General features: G+C 39.2%; 1 non-coding gene across 1 annotated transcript; it reads right to left on the bottom strand.

Annotated features, from left to right (window-relative positions):
* Nucleotides 1-1,737: 1,737 nt before the first annotated feature.
* Nucleotides 1,738-1,810, bottom strand: TRNAC-ACA (transfer RNA cysteine (anticodon ACA)). The gene has a single exon. It is a non-coding gene; the product is annotated as a tRNA-Cys (tRNA).
* Nucleotides 1,811-23,032: the final 21,222 nt, after the last annotated feature.

The raw sequence follows: 23,032 nt of genomic DNA, 5'->3' as shown, positions 1-23,032 counted from the left end.
GAAGAAAAGTTATGACCAACCTAGATAGCATATTGAAAAGCAGAGACATTGCTGACTAAGGTCCCTCTAGTCAAGGCTATAGTTTTTCCAGTAGTCATGTATCGATGTGAGAGTTGGACTGTGAAGGAGGCTGAGCGCTGAAGAATTGATGCTTTTGAACTGTGGTGTTGGAGAAGACTCTTGAGAGTCCCTTGGACTGCAAGGAGATCCAACCAGTGCATTCTGAAGGAGATCAGCCCTGGGTGTTCTTTGGAAGGAATGATGCTAAAGCTGAAACTCCAGTACTTTGGCCACCTCATGTGAAGATTTGAGTCATTGGAAAAGACTCTGATGCTGGGAGCGATTGGGGGCAGGAGGAGAAGGGGACGACCGAGGATGAGATGGCTGGATGGCATCATTGACTCGATGGACATGAGTCTGAGTGAACTCCGGGAGTTGGTGATGGACAGGGAGGCCTGGCTTGCTGCAATTCATGGGGTCGCAAAGAGATGGACACGACTGAGCGAGTGAACTGAACTGAACTGAACTGAACTCATCCTTTCCTCTACTGATTTTATGCCATCTATGTCATATTTCAATTTTCCTTGTGTATATGGACTCTTCACACTTCTATTGGTTTATCTTTATATCACTCTGCCAATACCACACACTAGTTTACTCTAGGGCTTCCCGGATTGTGCTAGTGGTAAAGAATCTGACTGCCAAGGTAGGAGAAGCAAGAGATGCGAGCTTGATCCCTGGGTTGGGAAGATACCCTAGAGTAGGAAATGACAACCTATTCCAGTATTCTTGCCTGGGAAATCCCCTTCACAGAGGAGCCTGGCGGGCCACAGGCTTGGGGCTGTGAAGAGTCGGATATGACTGACCACGCATATGTGCACGCACACACACACACACACTTTATCCTAGCTTTAAAACGTAACTTACTCATCTTTTTTTTTTTTTAAGTCTTTATTCAATTTGTTACAATATTGCTTCTGTTTTATGTTTTGGGCTTTTGTTTGTAATGCACATGGGATCTTAGCTCCCAACCAGGGATTGAACCCACATCTCCCTGCATTGGAAGGCAAAGTCTTAACCCTTGGACTTCCAGGAAAGTCCCATACCTTATTCATCTTTAAGGAGAAATATTTCTTTATTGTTTTGTATACCACTTCCCACAGTACGCAGTTTTGCTTTCCTTCTCTTCTTTAGATGCTTTGTTGTTGCTGCTGTTTAGTCGATAATTTGTGTCTGATACTTTGCATCCCCATGGACTGCAGCATGCCAGGCGTCCCTGTCCTTCACTATCTCCTGGAGTTTGCTCACACTCGTATCCATTGCGTTGGTGATGTCATTCAACCATCTCATCCTCTGTTGCCTCTTTCTCCTCCTGCCCTCAATGCTTAAAATTTTAAAATTTATGTTCTTAGTCCTATACTCCTCCCTTAATTTTATGATGGCATATCTAGTTTGCAAAAGAGTATGTGAAAATTTTGATTAAAATTGCCTTAAAGTTAGAGGTTAGTGCAGGTGAAACCAGATATTAAAATTCAGATTTTCCAGTTCCTAAGTATGCAGTATTTTCCCAGATCTTCTTTTATGTCCTTAGATATTTTATAAAGAAAATAAAGAACATTGCTCAGTTATGTCAGACTCTTTGCAACCCCGTGGACTGTAGCTTACCAGGCTCCTCTGTCCATGGTATTTTCCAGGCAAGAGTACTGGAGTGGGTTGCCACTTCCTTCTCCAGAGGATCTTCCCAACACAGGGATCGAACCTGGGTCTCCTGCATTGTAGGCAGATGCTTTACCATCTAAGCCACCAGGGAAGTCCTAGATATTTTATAATTTTTATAATTTTTGCAATATTATATATGTGTATTCTAGGCCATGTCATATGGCATGCAGGATTTTAGTTCCCTGACCAGGAATTGAACTCATGCCCTTTACATTGGGAGCGTGGAGTCTTAACCACTGGACCACTAAGGAAGTGCTGAGTCCCATATTTTTCTCTTTTGTTTCCAGTCCTTAAAAATGTTGTCTTCTTTCTGATCCTGATTATGTACATTAGACTTTCTCTTTGTATTTTATGTATCATTGCTATTTGTTTGCAGCAGACAGAATTGTCTAATTGTGAAATCACTATACTCTTTTGTCTAGTATTTTCCATCACATTTTTAAAAAACAAAACTTAGAATCACCAAATAATCTGCCTGCTATACTAAAAAATGATTTTCAGAAAACTGAAGTCTAACAAATTGTGGTATTGCTCCAAATCCTCGATGTTTAACATATGCTATTTTATTTTTATAGCATCATATTAGGTTAGGAAAACACTTAAATTTGAATTATCTTTTTCTGGAGGTATAAAGTTGATTATTTCCTTGATAACAGGAAAATAATTTACTGAGTTGCTAAAGACTTTTCAAACTGGTGAAGTTTTGATTAACCTACAGCAGGAGTTGGCAAACTTTTTCTGTAAAGGGCCAGACAACAAATATCTTCATCTTTGAGGACGATATGGTCTCCGTGACAATGACTCAACTCTTTTGTAGGAACACAGCCATGGACAATGCATAATGAATGGATGTGACTGTTTCAATAAAACAGTATTTATAAAAAAACAGACAGTGGCTGAATAGTAAGAGGCCATGGTTTGCTGCTTCTTAATCTATGCTGATCTTTAGCACTGAGTTCTAAACTAGATGTTTAAGAATATAAATTCTATCACAAAAATATTAAACCCAGGAATAAAAAATTAACTTTCCTTAATATTTAAAAATTGATTATTTTAAATTAAAAGATGAAATATTAATTTCAAAGGTTCGTGTTCTGTCAATATCATTTCTGAGTTTTAGACTCAAAATTAAGAAGGCATATGCTAGGAACATGAGATGGATACATATATTTTTAACTGGATACTATTGATCAATAATATTAATTAGCCTAATATATTGTATAAATCATTAACAACAGCCAATAGTAATTAATATCTTAAGATTTATAAATTATAACTCTTTGGTAGTACAGTTCTATTAGACCCTATGTAAAGCAACTGTTACATTTGACATTTAAAGTACTTAAGAAATCCCACTACTAGAAGTGGTACTAAGAAGATCACGGAAGAGAGGCAAGAAGGATTCTAAGTTAGAACACAGACACTCCAATGTTAAAATATTCCTGTGTTGTGCTCAGTCGTGTCCAACTCGGTGGCTCCATGGACTGTAGCCCGCCAGGCTCCTCTGTCCATGGAATTTTCCAGGCAAGAATACTGGAGTGGGTTGTCATTTCCTTCTCCAGTGGATCTTCCTGACCCAGGGATAGAGCCCAGATCTCCCACATTGTGGGCGGATTATTTACCATGTGAGCCACCAAGGAAGCCCAAGAATACAGGAATGGGTAGCCTATCCCTTCTCCAATATATTTCTACCTGTGCCCAAAAATTAGCTACCACAGAGGGGAAGAAGAGATTTTCTTGTAGTATCAGAAAGCTCTATGACAATTATCATTCTTTTTAGGATAATTAAAATCTCCAGGATTGATCATGAGCAAAGGCAGGCAGCAGGCTGTGAGTTTATCCTGTCTCCCTTAAAAAAAAGATAAAGGTGTGTACTCAGTTGTCTCCAACTCTTTGTAATCACTCAAACTGTTACCCGTTAGGCTCCTCTGTCCATGGGATTTCCCAGGCAAGAGTACTGGAGTGGGTTCCCATTCCCTTCTCCAGGGGAATCTTCCAGACCCAGGGATCAAACCTGTGTCCCTTAAGTCTCCTGCCTTGGCAGGTGGGTTCTTTATCACTGAGCCACCAGAGAAGCCCTTTTCATCCACCAAATGCCAGGTTTTCATCTTAGCAATAGGTATCCTATGCCTGCACATCTTATCTCCCATCAGAATCTCCACACAAGAAGGAATCCAATGTTTACAGTATTTGCAATTCTTTGTGAGAGTTTTTAAATGTTTAACTTAGTTTTTCACAGTTCAGTTCAGTTCAGCTCAGTCGCTCAGTCATGTCCGACTCTTTTCGATCCCATGAATCCCAGGCCTCCCTGTCCATCACCAGCTCCTGGAGTTTACCCAAACTCATGTCCATCGAGTCGGTGATGCCATCCAGCCATCTCATCCTCTGACGTCCCCTTCTCTTCCTGCCCCTAATCCCTCCCAGCATCAGAGTCTTTTCCAATGAGTCAACTCTTCTCATGAAGTGGTCGAAGTATTGGAGTTTCAGCCTCAGCATCAGTCCTTCCAATGAACACCCAGGACTGGTCTCCTTTAGGATGGACTGGTTGGATCTCCTTGCAGTCCAAGGGACTCTCAAGAGTCTTCTCCAACACCACAGTTCAAAAGCATCAGTTCTTCAGCACCCAGCTTTCTTCACAGTCCAACTCTCACATCCATACATGACTCCTGGAAAAACCATAGCCTTGACTAGACAGACCTTTGTTGGCAAAATAATGTCTCTGCTTTTCAATATGCTATCTAGGTTGGTCATAACTTTCCTTCCAAGGAGTAAATGTCTTTAAATTTCATGGCTGCAGTCACCATCTGCAGTGATTTTGGAGCCCCCCAAAATAAAGTCTGACACTGTTTCCACTGTTTGTCCATCTATTTCCCACAAGGAAATGGCAACCCACTCCAATATTCTTGCCTGGAGAATCCCATGAACAGAGGAGCCTGGTAGGCTATGGTCCATGGAGTCACAAAGAGTTGGACACGACTGAGTGACTTCACTTTTCACAGTACAAAAAGAAAAAAATTCATCCTCTGCTAAAAAATATTTCAGATAGTCACAAAGAAATTGAGCAGCAAATTGTGAGAAAAAAGAATATTTTAGTGATGGCAAGGTAGTCATCTTGGGATCCCTGAGGCCACATCTTTTTGGCTATTGCTTATTCAGACTATGAACCAGACCAGTCCTGGTAAAGATGGTATATGGGGTAAATCCCAAGTGTGATTTTTGAGCATAACCTAAAAAATTAAATTAAGAAGTTTCAGAAGCCACAGAGCATTCAACCACAAAATTGTTGTACATAGCTCATTGGAAAGTTAAAGTGTGTTAGTTACTCGGCCATGTCCAACTCTTTGTGACACCATGGACTATAGACCACCAGGCTCCTCTGTCCATGGAATTCTCCAGGCAAGAATAATGGAGTGAGTTGCCATTCCTTTTCCCAGGGAGTCTTCCCAATTCAGGGATAGAACCAGGGTCTCCCACACTGCAGGCAGATTTTACTTTCTGAGCCACAAGGGAAACCACCAGGGCAGCTCATTGTAATAAGATTTTTTTTTTTTCCTTCTCAAGAGGAGCAGCCACAGGGTACATTGAGGGTTAGTAAATTGTTTTACCAAAGGACACCCTGTTTTACACATGGAAGCAGAAAACGTATCAAATGGAAACCATTCAAGGATTCTCAGTTGATTTGGTTTTAGAGATTTTAGGTTTAAAAAAAATCTAGGGTAAAGGATTATAGAATGAGACTTAGAAATTTGAAATATTTGAGGCAACATTGAGTTTTGGAATGTTCACCCCAAGTCTAAATTAAGAGCTATCAAAAGTCAGTGTAAGAAGCGTAATGCTAAATTGCTCCTATGATAAAACCTGCCCCATTTGCTTCACAGTACACTGTTTCTGGCAAAAGAAAGAGTTTTCAATATGAAAACTGGGGAGCACTTTGTGAAGGCAAGGAATGCATTGTTCTCAATAAAAACGCAGTGAAGTTTCAGCTTGGTGATCTGTGTGCAGGAGCCACCTCCATCAGGAAGATCTAGTTCTCTTGTTCCTTTCCCTGTTGGCTGGTATTTTGAGAAATGAGACACACAGCAAGGAGAGGCCTCATGATTGTTTTCAGAGGCCAAATGAAATGATGCACTTCAAAATAAAAATAAAAGTGGAAAATATAATTTAGGGGTAGAACATTCCTGAACTAATTTAATTGTGTATTTCTTTAAGGCAGACAACCACCTGGAAGCAGTCGTAACAACAGCAACAGCAAATCGATTTTGGTGAGAAAACTAAGTTAAATATTAAGATCTAATAATACACCACCTTGGAAGCAGCTGTGAGTTTATTTCCTTTTTAGAACAGTGCTAATAGTTTACAAATACACCATGTATCTATTATCCCCACTGAAAACAGAATTATTGATTTCTACTAAAAAAAAAAGAAAGAGCGTAAGTACATGTCTCTAAGGCTTGTAAGAGTTTTACGGTCATATCAAAGATTCTGGAGAAGAAAATGGCAACCCACTCCAGTATTCTTGCCTGGAGAATCCCCATGGAGAGAGGAGCCTGGCAGGCTATAGTCCAAAGGGTCACAAAAATGTCGGATACAACTGACTGACTAAACAACAGCAACAAAAGATATTGCTGAGAACTTTGAGTTTTTTAAAATTTTAATGGAAAGGCTCTGAGTATTGAACTTTGAAATGGTGTTAATTGAAACATCAAGTAATGTGTGTCTGAGTATCTGTGTGTTGTCTGCTCAAAAAAAACCTTGGTTTTTCAGACAGGTTTATGATATTAGAGATAGAAATTAGAATAAAGTGTCCCTTGACTAGTTAGTACCTAAAGAATTAAGATGTTTCAAAATTTTGTGTTTAAAAAGAAAAATATGCTTGGATCAGGTTTTCCCCATGCCAAATAGTATTGTTTAGTTATTGGAACTAAGGGTGTTTTACACAAATGTGATCACAGAAGTGGCTGTCTAGGAAAGCTGAGTTTCAGTCTTTGAGCCAAAATCAGCTACTATATTATAGAGCTAGAGAAGATGTTTACATGCTCACTTGAGAGTCAACCTAATTTTTCTCTTTAAATATAAAATAAACACTATGGTGTTATTAAAGTCATATACAGTGTGTAGACAATTTCTCACACACTATTTACTGAGGATATGTCAGTAAAGCAAGGAATGGGGTTCCTACTTTCTAACTCTAGACATTAGGCTCCTGCTTCCAAGGAACTTCCAAAAGTCTGCTTCTAAAAGTCTAATGTTGTAATATAACTTAAATTGAGTGAAGATGGGACAGTGTTACATGATTTTATCAGGTTTCTTTCAGCTCTATCTGTAATTGGGGATATGTTAGAAAGAGGCAATGGATATACAATATATCTTTTACAAAGTTTAATTTATTAAAAAGAGTCCAGAAGTAATTAATCTGTAAGATTTCGGCAATTAATTATCAATAATTAATTAATAATTAAGTATCAATTAATTAATACTTTGCTAGAACCCAGGATTTGAGCAATATCAACTTTGCTCTAAAACAAACACCATTGACCTCAAAAGAATTCCTACTTGTATCAGGAATAAAATATATATATATTTTTAAAGAAAAATGGTATTTTACATTCTTCTCAGTGGTGAAAGCACAGTAATTCAAAACTAGCTTTGTATCATGTGAACAGTCATCAATCGTTAATGAACTCAAAAATACATTTTCTGTACTATGGGTAAGGCCTATTACACAGTCAAATCACTCTTGGCTAAAAGAGTATGACATTTTCTTCTTAAAACTAAACTGGAAATCTATTATTAAGATTTTCTTCAGGAGAAGATCAATTTTCCATTCTTATTTCAATTTGTGGCATGTGAGTGAAGTATGGTGTTTTAGTAGCCTGAAGATGATGATTCAGAGGGGTGTCTACTCAAGACTTTTCTGACCATTTGATAACAGGCATTTTTGGAGACTGTGGCCATTCCATGGCTCCATGGCCAGAATAAATTACAACCTGCCATTTTCAAATCTGCTCTTGGGTATTATTTCATTGGCATTAGCATGAAAATACATTTCTTCAAGATAAATGAATTCACCCTAAGAAAGATGAAAAATTAAAAAAAAAAAACACCTCTGGTTCTAGGATATGCCATTCTTTAGATTTAAGATGAGTTGACATCTATTTGCCTCATTAGTTGCTGGAAGCAAGTTGATCAAATAGCATTTGACTAACATTATGAAATTACAAGCTCTGTTTTAATGACCCTGATTATGTATTCACTGGCTATATGCTTGTCCTTCTTTATTGGTATACAGATTACACATGTAACATATAATCAAACAATATGGAGTGCTCACATTTCCCTCTGTCTTGAATTAACCTCTGTTTTCCTCCTGAAGACATTTGTGTGTATCTCAACATGTGTAATTGAGTCAAAGGAGAAAATGATGAATGTGGAATGGTTAATTGTTACGTCAACCAGGTGCATTAGGTATTATTGTAATCAAATGTGAGTCTGTAGGCTGTGAATTTTCAAAATGGCAGAACAAGACAACCTGGAGCAAATAGACTTGGTTAATCCTAATTGCTTTCTCCTTTAAATATAACATGAAATCACCATATGCTATCAAATTCGACTTGTGTTTTATTGGGATACATTGATTGCTTTTCACATCAACTGGAGCAGAAAATTCCTTAGGTTAATCTATAAAGCTGGTATAGCCAATATTTTTTAAGAAAAATACTGTCATGTGTGGATAATAAAACTGACTAATCTCGGACAAGAGGATAACTCTCGACAAGGGAATTCACCTAAAAATGACTTGATTGTAAGTAAGAAGGTCATACCTACATCTCCAGCACTGTATCCCTGAAAAATAAGCAAACTCTCCCCAAATAAGATTTTGTTTCACTTCAATTATTCTGTTCTTAAATTTCTTCCTGGATTGCCTATGAAAACACAGGAAACACCAAACTAGCTACTAGGAAGGACTGAAATCTGACAGGTGATGGAATATCATCAGAGTCCTGCAGAATTGGAAGTAATGATGTAAGTCATTTAGAGTAATTGCTTTCTATACCTCACTTATTTCAATACCATTTTCATAATTTTTGCCTATCCCCATACCCTTCATTATGAGTTCCATATCCTTGCTATGAACAATTACTGTAACCTTGGTGGCTTGTTTTCTTAATCCTGTAAGTCAAAAGTCGGACACTGGTCTCATGGCTAAAATCAAGTCTTGGCAGGGCTGCAGTACTTCCTGGAGTCCCTAGGGACCAAACCCATTTCCTTGCATTTTCCAGCTTCTAGAGGCCACTGCATTTCTTGGCTCATGGTCTGTCTTCTTCCATTTTCTGAGCAGCAACATTGCATCTCTTTGACTCTGCTTCTGTCCTCATGGCTCTTTTCTTTCTGCAGCTGAGAAAAATTATCCTCTTTTGAGGATTCATGGGAATTAGATTGGACTCACTCAGATACTCCAAAGTAGTATTCACATTTCAAGGTTCTTAACCTTAATCCTGTCTGTTAAGATCACTTTTGCCATGTAAGATAACATACACATTGGTTCTAGTGATTAGGATGTAGACATCTTTGAGGGGTTGTTTTTCTCATGAGTAACATTACAATTGTATTAGCACCAATCTCAGGATTTCCTGTAGGCAGTGATGGAAGGATTGAAACCATAATTAAAAGGGGAATCTAAAGTTCTCACTAGGCCTGTCACTGATTTGGAATGCTAGGGCCATGTAACGCCAAAATTCACTTCATGACCCACTAATTGTTCCTTTGTCTCCCAAAAATCTGTGTCTCACGTTCTGAGATGCTCACAGGTTCAAGGCTCTATTGGTGCAGGAGGCCTCCTTGGTGAAAACCTTGCCCCTTGCCCATTCAGTCCTGGGTTTGGGCACTTTTTAGTGATGAGGTTTTCAATGGACCATGTAGTTCAGTCATTGTCAGTCTTTTTTTTTTTTCTGATATACAAACACATTACAGGTGGGGTGTCATTTGAGGGTAAAGTATTTCTTAGGGATATCTACCTATTTGTCCTAGTCCTGTGCTCTGTAGCAGTACAGAGCAAGTTGAATTACTCAGCAGAGTAGACAGAAAACACATAAGAGTTTAAATCAGGCAATCTGGGTCCAGGTCACAGCTCTGCCACTACCTAGTGAAGTATTTTGGAACAAGTTTATGTTTCTCAGGTTGAAGAAAGAGGAATGGTAAACTAATATCAATACCTGTTACATAGGACTTCCCTAGTAGCTCAGTTGGTAAAGAATCTGCCTGCAGCACAGGAGACCCAAGTTCAATCCCTGGGATGGGAAGATCCCCTGGAGAAGGAAATGGAAACCCACTCCAGTGTTTTTGCCTGGAAAATCCCATGGGCAGAGGAGCCTGGTGGACTACAGCCCATGGAGTTACAAGAGTCAGACTCAACATAGCGACTAAACCACCAGCAAGACTTTTGTAAAAATTAAGTTTGTGAATGATATGAAATCTTTTAGGCCACAAACTTGGTGACCATGCAATAACTGATTGTCCAAACTGAAACATTTTTGAGAGTGAAAGAGAATGCTGTTGATAATTGTGTTGCTACCACAGGCATCAATAGGTATTGCCCTAGTAACTAGGGTTACAGGTTCATACTTTACGTAGGAGAGTTCATTAACTTTCATCATTACTTCCTGTTTTGCATAGAAGTGCTCTAAATTCAAAGTCAAGTAATCATGTCAACTCTGTTTTTTTTTTGTTGTTGTTGTTGGTGGTGGTGGTGATTTTTGGCTTAAATTGGTCCATTTCTTTAAAACCTTTCAAGATGGTATGTCACTTAGCCTCATTTTCCTGATCAACTTCCTACAGATAAGGCATGATTTTTTTTTTCAGAGTCCTTTCTCGATATCTGCATTTTTCTAGATTTCATATACATGCATTGATATACAGTATTTGTTTTTTCTCTTTCTGACTTCACTCTATATAACAGGCTCTAGGTTCATCTACCTCAGTTCAACTGACTCAGATTCGTCCCTTTTTATAGGAGAAACTGAGGAAACAATCCTGTTCACCGTTGCAACTGAAAGAATAAAATACTTAGGAATAAACTTACCTAAGGAGATAAAAGACCTGTGTGCAGAAAACTGAAAGACACTGATGAAATAAATTGAAGACAACAGAGACAGATGGAGAAATATATCACATTCTTGTATTGGAAGAATCAATATTGTGAAAATGACTATGCTACCCAAAGCAATCTATAGATTCAGTGCAATCCCTATCAAATTACCCATGGCTGTTTTCACAGAGCTAGAACAAAAAATTTTACAGTTTGTATGGAAGCACAAAAATAGCCAAAGCAATAGAGAAAGAAAAAGACCTCTAAGAATCAATCTTCCCGACCTCAGACTATACTATAAAGCTAAGGTAAGCAAGACTACTGTACTGCCATAAAACAGAAATACTTATCAATGGAACAAAACAGAAGGCCTAGAGATAAACCCACACACCTGTGGGCACCTTATCTTTAACAAAGGAAGCAAAAATATTCAGTGGAGAAAATATAGCTTCTTCAGTAAATGACACTGAGAAAACTAGACAGCTACATGAAAAAGAGTGAAATTAGTACACTTCTTAACACCATACACCAAAATAAACTCAAAATCGATTAAAGACCTAAAATGTAAGGCCAGAAACTTATTATAAAACTCTTAGAGGAAAACATGGGCAGAACACTGTTTGACATAAATTGCAGCAAGATCCTCTTTGATCTAACTCCTAGAGTAATGAAAATAAAAGTAAAAATGAACAAATGGAACCTAATTAAACTTAAAACCTTTATCACAGCACAGGAAACTATAAAGATGAAAAGACAACCGTCAGAATGGGAGAAAATAATTGCAAGTGAAGCAACTGACAAAAGGTTAATCTCTAAAATATACAAGCTGCTTGTGCAGAAAAACAAACAACCCAATAAAAGAAATGAGCAGAAGACCTAGAAACAGACATTTCTCCAAAGAAGATATACAGATGGTCAACAAACAAATGAACAGATGCTCAACATCACTCATTATTAGGGAAATGCAAATAAAAACTACAATGAGATATCACTTCACACCACTCAAAATGGCCATCATCAAAAAGTCTACAACAGTAAATGCTGGAGAGGGAGTGGGGAAAAGGGAACCTTCTTGCACTATTGGGCTTCCCAGTGGCTCAGTGAGACGTAGGTTTGATCCCTGGGTTGGGAAGATCCCCTGGAGAAGGAAATGAAAGCCCTCACTGGTATTCTTGCTTGGAAAATCCCATGGACAAAGGAGCCTTATGGGCTATAGTCCAAGGGATTGCTAATGAGTCAGACATGACTTAGTGACTAAATAACAACAACGTCCACTGTGGGTGGGAATGTAAATTGATACAGCCCCTATGGAGTACAGTATAGAGATTCTTTAAAAACAACTAGGAGTAAAACTACCATATGACCCAGCAATCCTACTGCTGCACAGGTGCTGTGCTTAGTCGCTCAGTCAAGTCTGACTGTTTGCGACCCCATGGACTGTAGCCCTCCAGGCTCCTCTGTCCATGGGATTCTCCAGGCAAGAATATTAGAGTGGGTTGCCATGCCCTCCTCCAAGGGATCTTCCCAACCCAGAGGTTGAACCTAGGTCTTTCGCACTGCAGGCGGATTCTTTACCATCTGAGCCACCAGGGAAGCCCATGAATACTGGAGTGAGTAGCCTATCCCTTCTACAGGGGAACTTTCCAACCCAGGAATTGAGCTGAAGTCTCCTGCCTTACAGATGGATTCTTTACCAGCTGAGCTACCCGTGAAGCCCACTGCTGGGCATATACCCTGAGAAAACCATAATTCAAAAAGACACATGCAGCCCGATGTTCATTGCAGCACTATTTACAATAGCCAGGATACAGAAGCAACCTAGGTGTCCGTCATTCAGAGTTTTTTTCCTGAAAGTCAGCAGAATGTGGTGTGCCTGTGTTCAGATTTCAGCTCTGCCCCTTAACAACTTGGGTACATTTCATAACCTCTCTGTCCCAGTACTCTCATATACCTGCTTCACATGGGTGCAGTAAAGATTAAAGAATTAATATCTATCTCTAAAGGTCTTAGATTCACACCTAGCACACATAGACATAATGTTAAGTGTTGTCAAATAGAATAAATAAATGAGATTACTGTAACTGACATTACTGATCGGCAATTTTTGTGTGTGTATGTGTGAGTGTCTACATTAGACATTGGAGATAAAGCAGTAAATAACAAAGGCATAAAGGCACAGTCCCTGCCCTCAGGGGGCTTGCAGGATAACAGAGACAGTTCAGTTCAGTTCAGTCGCTCAGTCATGTCTGACCCTTTGCGACCCCATGAATCCCAGCACGCCAGGTCTCCCTGTCCATCATCAACTCCCGGAGTTCACTCAGACTCACGTCCATCGAGTCAGTGATGCCATCCAGCCATCTCATCCTCAGTCATCCCTTTCTCCTCCTGCCCCCAATCCCTCCCAGCATCAGAGTCTTTTCCAATGAGTCAACTCTTCGCATGAGGTGGCCAAAGTACTGGAGTTTCAGCTTTAGCATCATTCCATCCAAAGAAATCCCAGGGCTGATCTCCTTCAGAATGGATTGGTTGGATCTCTTTGCAGTCCAAGGGACTCTCAAGAGTCTTCTCCAACACCACAGTTCAAAAGCATCAATGCTTCGGTGCTTGGCCTTCTTCACAGTCCAACTCTCACATCCATACATGACCACAGGAAAAACTATAGCCTTGACTAGACGGACCTTAGTCGGCAAAGTAATGTCTCTGTTTTTGAATATGCTATCTAGGTTGGTCATAACTTTTCTTCCAAGGAGTAAGTGTCTTTTAGCAGAGACAGAGGATATTAAAAGAGCATTGCTTAAATTAATGAGTTTCAAGTGTGACTAGCGGTGTAAAGAGAAAAACAAGATGCAGTGAGAATGTTTCACCACATCTGGGGGCCCAATTTTATCTGACCAGTGTAGGCTACAGAGGGACCATTATGTCTCCCATGCTGACACCAGAAACATATTAATTAATGGAAAAATTAATTAGCTTCTAAGCAGTTGTGTCAGACTGTGAGCTTCTGTAGAGCTTGTGGCCATTAACACCCTCAGGTCTTTCTTTACATCAGCTGCTGTCAAATGGATCTCCCAGTTAAACTATAACTCTTAAATTGATTTTTAAAAAGCCCAAATTGAGATTTGAAATTTATTTTTACTAAAGTTTATCTTGATGTGTTTGGCCCTTTCCAGTCTGTCAAAATAATCTCTGATCTTGATTCTTGTTACACAATGTCAACTCTTCAAATTTTCATCTTTATTTTTTATTTTTTTATTTTACTTACAATACTATATTGGTTTTGCCATACATTGACATGAATCTGCCATGGATGTACATGAGTTCCCGATCCTGAACCCCCCTCCCACCTCTCTCCTTTATGAGACATAGAAAAGATGCTTATCCAATTGTCATCTTTAAATTGGATAAACATCTTTTCTATGTCTTATAAAGGCAGTTGTAAATGTTCTAAATTTTAGGTCTTTCCAATTTATTTTAATTTTTTATAGAAGGAAACTTGTTTCTAATACAAAATGAAAAAGATAAGGTTTAAAAAATTAAAAATCTCTATCATGCCTCTGTGATAGTAATATTATCAATATTTTATGTAATACCATTGCCCTCTTTTATAATTGGAGAAAAATATACCGAAGAAATAAGAAGCATATGGCATATATGTTTTTGCAACTATGGAGTACATACCCCATGTCTTTAAATTTTCTTCCACAACACAATTTTAAAATGTTGTTTCATCTTTTTTTCCATCTGTATTTTATTTAACAAATGCTTCAGTTGGGAGTTTTACTTTATTTATATTTTCTTGCTACTATAAATAAAGCTGTGATAAACATCTTTGTAGATAAATCTCTAAATACATTGCAAGCCAGGAATTTTTACAATTTTCATAGAGATGTTGTGTAAAACAATGACTTCTGAAGTTGTTTGCTCTAGCAACCTTCTGTTCCTTGACCATCTGGTTTAAAATCCGTCTCAGCCTCCTCCCCAGACACAGTAGCTCCTGATTATCTTTCTCTCCCCTGTTTTCCTTAGAGCACTTATCATAATTTAACATGTTATCTAATATTCTTATTTATCTGCTTCTGGTCTATCACCCCCCCTCACTAAAATGTAAGCTCTCTAGGGAAGGATTTTTGTTTTGCTCCCTGCTATATCACCAGCATCTAGTAGTAAGTGATCAATAAATGTCTGTTGAAAGAATGTAAATGGGTCTAGTTTCTTGGGGGTATAAAGTGCTAAAATTATTCCATAAACACACCTCCCTTCCTGTTACTCCACCCCTGCCTATCAGTTCTCTCCTGATCAAGTGCAGTGTTCCTTTCCACAATTATGATGATAATCTTCACTTATTTATTTTTATGTTTGGGAAAGGATGCTCCCCGTTCCTCCTTTCTGGTCTCTGGAGGGCATGAGATAACATTAAAGCTTGCTTTGTATTACTCAGGGATTTTCCAGATAGTTCAGTGACAGAGAATCTGCCAGCCAATGCAGGAGATGTGAGTTTGATCCCTGGGTCAGGAAGATCACCTGAAGAAGGAAATGGCAACCCACTCTGGTATTCTTGCCTGGAAAATCCCACAGACAGAGGAACCTGGAGAACTATATTCCATAGGGTTACAAAGAGTTGGCCACGACTGAAGTGACTTAGCATGCAGTCAGAAAAAAAATTGATTAATTTTATGACACAAAAAGAAAACTTATGAAATGCTTTGAAACCCAGTTACATAAAATAGGATTCTCAGAGAATATGTACAATAGAATATATATATATATTTTACAATAGAATATAATTCTAAGTAATATAACTGAATAGAATTCTACCATGATATTATCCTTCCATACTATTCCTCATCTTCTTTGACTTTTAATTATTTTACCAATCTTACCTACTGAAATGCATAAAATACTTTCTCTTTCTTTTTCATATCCAAGCTATAGAATTACACAGGCATAGTTATAACAGTGTTGTTTTTACAGAATCAGTAATAATATGTTAACTTTTCATTTTGTGCATGGTTATTGTTCAGTGACCCATAGCATGAATGTGTCAGCCTACCAGAAAACTTTCCTTCTGTAGTGTTTGTATTTGGTGCTTCTGCTGATAATTAGCTACTCTTATAGTTATGTCAATTTCAAACTGCTTCACTCTGATAATTTGTGATCCCATTCCTGCTTTGGGCATGTTGGTCGTCTGTCTGAATTTAGTGTGTAAATTCTGAATGACCAAATCTTCTATTCTTTGAGTTATTTTTCCACTTTGTGTTACTGATGAGAATTAGCAATGATGGGTCAAAGAAAATTTAAGAAATGACTATTATCCAGGCTGCTCCTAAGAATACAAACTACCTGTTGCTGCTGCTGCTGCTAAGTTGCTTCAGTCGTGTCCAACTCTGTGCGACCCCAAAGACGGCAACCCACCAGGCTCCCCTGTCCCTGGGATTCTCCAGGTAAGAACACTGGAATGGGTTACCATTTCCTTCTCCCAATGCATGAAAGTGAAAAGTGAAAGTGAAGTTGCTCAGCCGTGTCCGACTCTTAGCGACCCCATGGACTGCAGTCCACCAGGCTCCTCAGTCCATGAGATTTTTCAGGCAAGAGTACTGGAGTGGGGTGCCATTTCTAGGGGAAACAAAAACAAGAAAAACAAGATCTACATACCATTCATGTATTTGATAAATATTCATTCTGATGAAGAAGGAGATCCCTAGCCCCTGCTCTCACTTTCAATGAGGTTTCGGTCTTAATTCCTGAACACCTTCCCCCTCAGTGGCCTAGTCCTGAAAGTATTCTTGATGTCATTGCTATCCATGAGGGAAGGTTATCATTCCAAAGCTCTTCACTCCCTATAGGAGGAGCCAATTACAGCAGAAGCAGCTAATTCAAATGCTGCAGAATGACACTTTCTCCAGATTGCATTCTAAGTACATTCAATTGTGTCTGACTCTTTGTGATGCTATGGACTGTAGCCGGCCAGGCTCCTCTGTCCATGGGATTCTCCAGGCAAGAATCCTGGAGTGGGTTGCTGTGTCCTCCTCCAAGGGATCTTCTTGACCTAGGGACTGAAACTGCATCTCTTGTGGCTCCTGCATTGTGGGCAGATTCTTTACTGCTGAACCACCAGGGAAACCTAAAGACTGGTACATTCATGGATCACTAATTAATAGCATGTATGTTAAAGTAAAAACTTGAATATATTATTATTGCTTCCTTTTTAAGCATTTTAAAATCAATTTTATTGTAGTATCGTTGTTTTACAATGTTGTATTAGTTTCTGCTCTACAGCAAAGTGAATCAGTTATACATATACATATATCCACTCTTTTTTAGGTTACCTTCCTATTTAGATCACTGCAGAGCATAGTAGGGTTCCCTGTGCTATAGAGTAGGTTCTCATTAGTTATCTGTTTTATATATAGTGGTGTATATATGTCAATCCCAATTTCCCAGTTCATCCCACCCCTGCTTCCTCCTTTGTTTGTATCTACATCTGAGACGCTACTTCTGCTTTGCAAATAAGTCACCGATACCATTTTTCTGGGTTTCCCAGGTGGTGCTACCAATAAGAATCTGCTTGCCAATACAGGAGACATAAGAGACTTGGGTTAGATACCTGGGTTGGAAAGATCCCCTGGAGGAGGGCATGGAAACCCCCTCTAGTATTCATGCTTGAAGAATCCCATGGACAGAGAAGCCTGCTGGGCTATGGTCCATAGGGTTGCAAAGAGTCAGACGCGACTGAAGCAACTTAGCACACAGGCACAATTTTTCTAGGTTCCACATATATGTCTTCCTTGATACAATGATTCTATTACTATTGATATGGATTCCCCACTTGTTCATTTATAAGTAGTGAAATAAAAACTCTTGATGTAGAATTGCCACAAGTCTAAATGCACAAAATTCATAGAATTAAATGTGTTTTTTATTATAAATATGCACAAATCCAAACAGAAAAATTCTTTGAAATATGCTTAAATCATTTAGCCATTTAATACCTGCAAGAAATTGTTATTTTGGAACTAAGTATTTCATGTGCATTCTGTTAATTCTTTCCATGTCTGAAAAAGATCTCATTTTATTTATTATTGTCTTACTAATTTTTAACATATAATTCACATATAACATTATATTAGTTTTAGATGTACAACCTAATGATTCCATTTTTGTATCTGTTGTGAAATGATCATCAAGATAAGTCTAGTTAGCAGGAGCCTGGCAGGTCTAGGAGCCTGGCAGGCTACAGTCAATGGGGTCGCAAGAGTCGGACATGACTTAGTGACTAAACCACCACAGCACCCATCACCGTACCTAGTTACAAACATTTTTTTCTTATGATGAGAACTGTTAAGATCAGCTTTTAGCAACTTTCACATATGCAATACAGCATTGTTAACTATAGGCTTACCACTAAGTATATAGTCTTACTATGGTCTTACTGTTTTTTAAAGGAATTTTATTTGTGCGTTTTTACATAAGAAAAATGTATCACACATTAGAATCATTCTTAGTCAACAGCTGTCACTTGTATTAACAGAGTTTTTATACACATTCCCTTTGCCCATCCAAACTTGAAAAACTAAATGCTGACAGAGACTGTCAGGTCAAAAATGAACTCCTAAATGACAACTGAAGTGGACTGCTACAAAACCTGGCTGTCAAAACAGGAGTTATCGGTTTGCAATGTAAATAGGTACAAGTTACTCAGGTGCCCATCTGTCAAAAGACAAGATGTGCTATATCCTGTGGCTTTGCATTATGTTCACTCCTAAGTATAGGGGCCAGGAAGGCTTGTGTGAAATCCTCAAAAAGAAGAGACAAGGTGCAAATTGCACTTATAGATTTTAATATTTCATGTTTTCCATTTTTCTTATGGTGATAATCTGTTATTTTTATATTGAGAAAAGCTCCTTTCATTGGAAATGACAAGATTTTATTCCAAAATATAATCAGAATCATATTTTTGCTACAAGGAAAGAAGAGAACTGTTTACAAGATTATTTAAGGAAAGGAAAGAACTAATCTTTCCCTGGCTCCTTCCAGGTAAAGAAATAATTTTATGTTATCTCTAGCAATGACCTAGCACTAGGGATCAAAGCTTGCAAAATAGATGTACTTCAGGTACCGCCATGGGCTCGTTCAGGAAAGTTTCAGATAGCACAATGATTAACATCTATAGATTCAAAATAGGTAGAAATCCTCCGTATCCAACATTTATGACATAGCATAGAGCATAAAATACGTAATTGGGGAGTCAGCTTTTATAAAATTAAAAAATATAAATCTAATCAAATGACATTAGGGCTTCCTGGGTGGCATGGTGGTAAAGAATCCACCTGCCAATGCAGGAGATGCAAGAGACATGGATTCAATCCCTGGGTCAGGAAGAGTCCCTGGAGAAGGAAATAGCAACCCACAACAGCATTCTCACCTGGGAAATTCCATGGCCAGAGGAGCCTAGAAGGCTACCGTCCATGGGGTGGCAAAGAGTTCGACATGACTGAGCATGCACGCAAGCAGCAAACAAGCCACACTAACCATACAAGTTTAACAATTTGCTATCGTCAATTAAACATCTATTATATATTAAAAGCAGGAATGTAGAGATACTTATGTCATCTAATTGAATTACACCAATGCAAAAAGGACTGCCAGCAGAGAGAATTATCAATCCAGGGAGGATTTGTTAAAGAGATTTCTAAGGAAGAGAAATGTGCTTGAAAATAACAGGGGCCAGCATGAAGTACATGTCACACCAGTTGTCTGTCAGTGGTGTTTGGGGAGGAGTCCAGAGTTCTTCCATGAACTTTAGTTCATGAAAACAAGCACATTAACTACTTTTCCCCCTTCTATTTAGGGCATCAATTTTTAAAGTTGACAACCTCCTGCAGGGATGTTCTGAAAGACAGAGACGTCTTGTCAGAATTATAAATGTCCTTGGTGGAGGAGGCAGAAAGAGTTGACTATGTAGGACATTCTTGACAAGTCCTCAGGATCTGAAGTGGTAGCTATCTTTTTAGCTAGGTTTCCTTTTTTTGTGGATGACAGGAGATGTTTTAAAAATTGTGAAAGACAGAACTTCTCTATTTAGTTACCTATAATCAGGCAGGAAAGGGTATGCACACAATTTAGCACATAGTAGGTGTTCAATATATATTTATTTCATCTAATATCAATAACCTCAGATATGCAGATGACACAACCCTTATGGCAGAAAGTGAAGAGGAGCTAAAAAGCCTCTTGATGAAAGTGAAAGAGGAGAGCGAAAAAGTTAGCTTAAAGCTCAACATTCAGAAAACGAAGATCATGGCATCAGGTCCCATCACTTCATGGAAAATAGATGGGGAAACAGTGGAAACAGTGTCAGACTTTATTTTTGGGGGCTCCAAAATCACTGCTGATGGTGACTGCAGCCATGAAATTAAAAGACGCTTACTCCTTGGAAGAAAAGTTATGACCGACCTAGATAGTATATTCAAAAGCAGAGACATTACTTTGCCAACTAAGGTCTGTCTAGTCAAGGCTATGGTTTTTCCTGTGTTCATGTATGGATGTGAGAGTTGGACTGTGAAGAAGGCTGAGCGCCGAAGCATTGATGCTTTTGAACTGTGGTGTTGGAGAAGACTCTTGAGAGTCCCTTGGACTGCAAGGAGATCCAACCAGTCCATTCTGAAGGAGATCAGCCCTGGGATTTCTTTGGATGGAATGGTGCTAAAGCTGAAGCTCCAGTACTTTGGCCACCTCATGCGAAGAGTTGAGTCATTGGAAAAGACTTTGTTGCTGGGAGGGATTGGGGGCAGGAGGAGAAGGGGACGACAGAGGATGAGATGGCTGGATGGCATCACGGACTCGATGGACGTGAGTCTGAGTGAACTCTGGGAGATGGTGATGGACAGGGAGGCCTGGCATGCTGCGATTCATGGGGTCGCAAAGAGTCGGACACGACTGAGCGACTGAAATGAACTGAAGTGAACTGAACTGAACTGAATATTCCCTCCATCATCACTGCCAATAATTTCTGAGTTAAGGGTGAATTTCTAACTCTCATGGCTGCCAGACTGGGCATGTAGGGTTGCTCCATCACTGAACAGTTGGGTTGTGCCTCTTCCTCTTTTGCTTCTAACATGACCCATGCTCATGCCACAGTCCAAACTGAATTCATAAGCATCTACATCTTTATAGATAGGTTGATAGCCACAATATAAGTATGTGTTCATGAAGTGTATTCACAAATATATATATATGTGTGTATATACAGGCATACATATGCATGTGTGTGTGTATACCTTTATATTTGGCATCTGTATTTGCCAGCTCCTTACCCTTCTTTGGGAAACTGTTATCCCTCCGTATCCCAACTCATGTTCTTACTCTCAGTTTAGATTTAGCTTTTACAGGAAAATGTGAACCTCTACTCACAGCTTTTAGGTTCCAGGATCATATATATCTAAACTTTAAGTGACTTTTTGGAATGTAGAGTAGGCTTACAGCCTAACCAATATAGCCAAAATATAACTGCTGCTACTTCTCCAACCCCAACCACCCACCCCACCCCTTAAAAACTATTCTGTTCATCTTCTGGAATTTTCCATCTGAGTAAATGTTGTTACTGAAAACAGGTTTGCTGGCTCCATGCACAGCAAGCCAAATGCTAAGTAGTTGAGGTTTACAGCAGAGAAAGTTTTATTCACAGGACAGTCAAGTGAGAAGGCAGGAGAACAAATATCAGGTCCGTTCCCCACCCTCCCACCCTCGCCAAAGCGAGGGGTTAGAATATTGTTGGGTGAAGACTATGGGGTAGTTAGAGGTGCAGGGGGAGGTGACTGGAGGCAGGAAAAAGTAATGCAGTAGCTGCCCCGCACAGGCATATCTAAGTTACATGCTTTTTCATGGACACACTCAGAAAATGGTGGCGTTAGCCATTCACTATCTAAGAGTGAAGCTTTTGGCCCTCTAACATCAAATGATTATGCATTGGACATTTACATGGGTTCAGTCAAATGGTCACTGGTATCAACCAATTTGCGCTGAGCAAGACTAGCTCTTAGGAGACTGTTACTATAGCAATCCATACATTAGAGGTGTTATCTACAGGGGATAGTTAAAAAGTCTCATGATATGCTGTTTAAGTTATCTGAAGCTTGGAGGGTATGCAACTTGCAAGAACAATCAAAGTAAGCATGGTCAGTGAAGGTGGGTTGCTGTTGTTAGTTGATAAGTCATGTCCGGCTCTTTTGTGACCACATGGACTGTAGCTCGCCAGGCTCCTCTGTCCATGATGTTTCCCAGACAAAAATACTGGAGTGGGTTACCATCTCCTCCAGATAATCTTCCTGACCCAGGGATCAAACCCGCATCTCCTGCTTTTGCAGGTGAATTCATTTCCACTGAGCCATCTGGAAAGCCCAAAGGCGGGTAACAGGATACTATTAACTAAACAAATTTACAGCTTAAGGGATCAGATAACTGTCCTTGGTATCAGTGGTATCACCATTTATTCTGTTGCTCACTTAAGCTCCAAACATAGATGTTATCTGTCTCCCTTACACTTCTACACTGGATCCATCATAAAGTTTTTTTGGCCCTATTTCAAAAATATCTTCTGAATCCTTCCTCTTCTCTCCATTTCTACTATATTACCACAGTCAGTGGTAAAGAACCCTCTTGCCAATGCAGGAGATGTGGGTTCAATCCGTGGATCAGGAAGATCCCTTGGAGAAGGAAATGACAACCCACTCCAGTATTCTTGCCTGGAAAGTCTCATGGACAGAGGAGCCTGGCAGGCTACAGTTCATAGGGTCAGAAAATAGTTGGACAAGACTTAGCAACTAAAACAACAACAAACAAGCCACCAATATCTTTCTCCTGAATTTCTACAAGAGCTTTACAGTTGATATTCCTGCTTTTACTTTTTCTTCCCCTCCTGCTGCCTAAGATACTTTGCTAGTACACTCAGAATAAAACTGATTTTACAAAGCCTCATAAGCTTTACTGTAATATCTTCCCTGGTGGCTGAGACGGTAAAGCATCTGCCTACAATGCGGGAGACCTGGGTTCGATCCCTGGGTTGGGAAGATCCTCTGGAGAAGGAAATGGCAACCTACTCCAGTACTCTTGCCTGGAAAATCCCATGGACAGAGGAACATGGTAGGCTACAGTTCACGGGGTTGCAAAGAGTCGGACAGGACTGAGCGACTTCACTTTCACTTTCATAAGCTTTCTGGGTCCTAACTTTGT

The sequence above is a fragment of the Ovis canadensis genome, chromosome 23 (genome assembly GCF_042477335.2).
Source record: "Ovis canadensis isolate MfBH-ARS-UI-01 breed Bighorn chromosome 23, ARS-UI_OviCan_v2, whole genome shotgun sequence".
In the NCBI taxonomy this organism is placed as follows: domain Eukaryota; kingdom Metazoa; phylum Chordata; class Mammalia; order Artiodactyla; family Bovidae; genus Ovis; species Ovis canadensis.
Note: the sequence above shows the minus strand (reverse complement) of the source record. Positions and strands in the feature narration are given on the sequence as shown.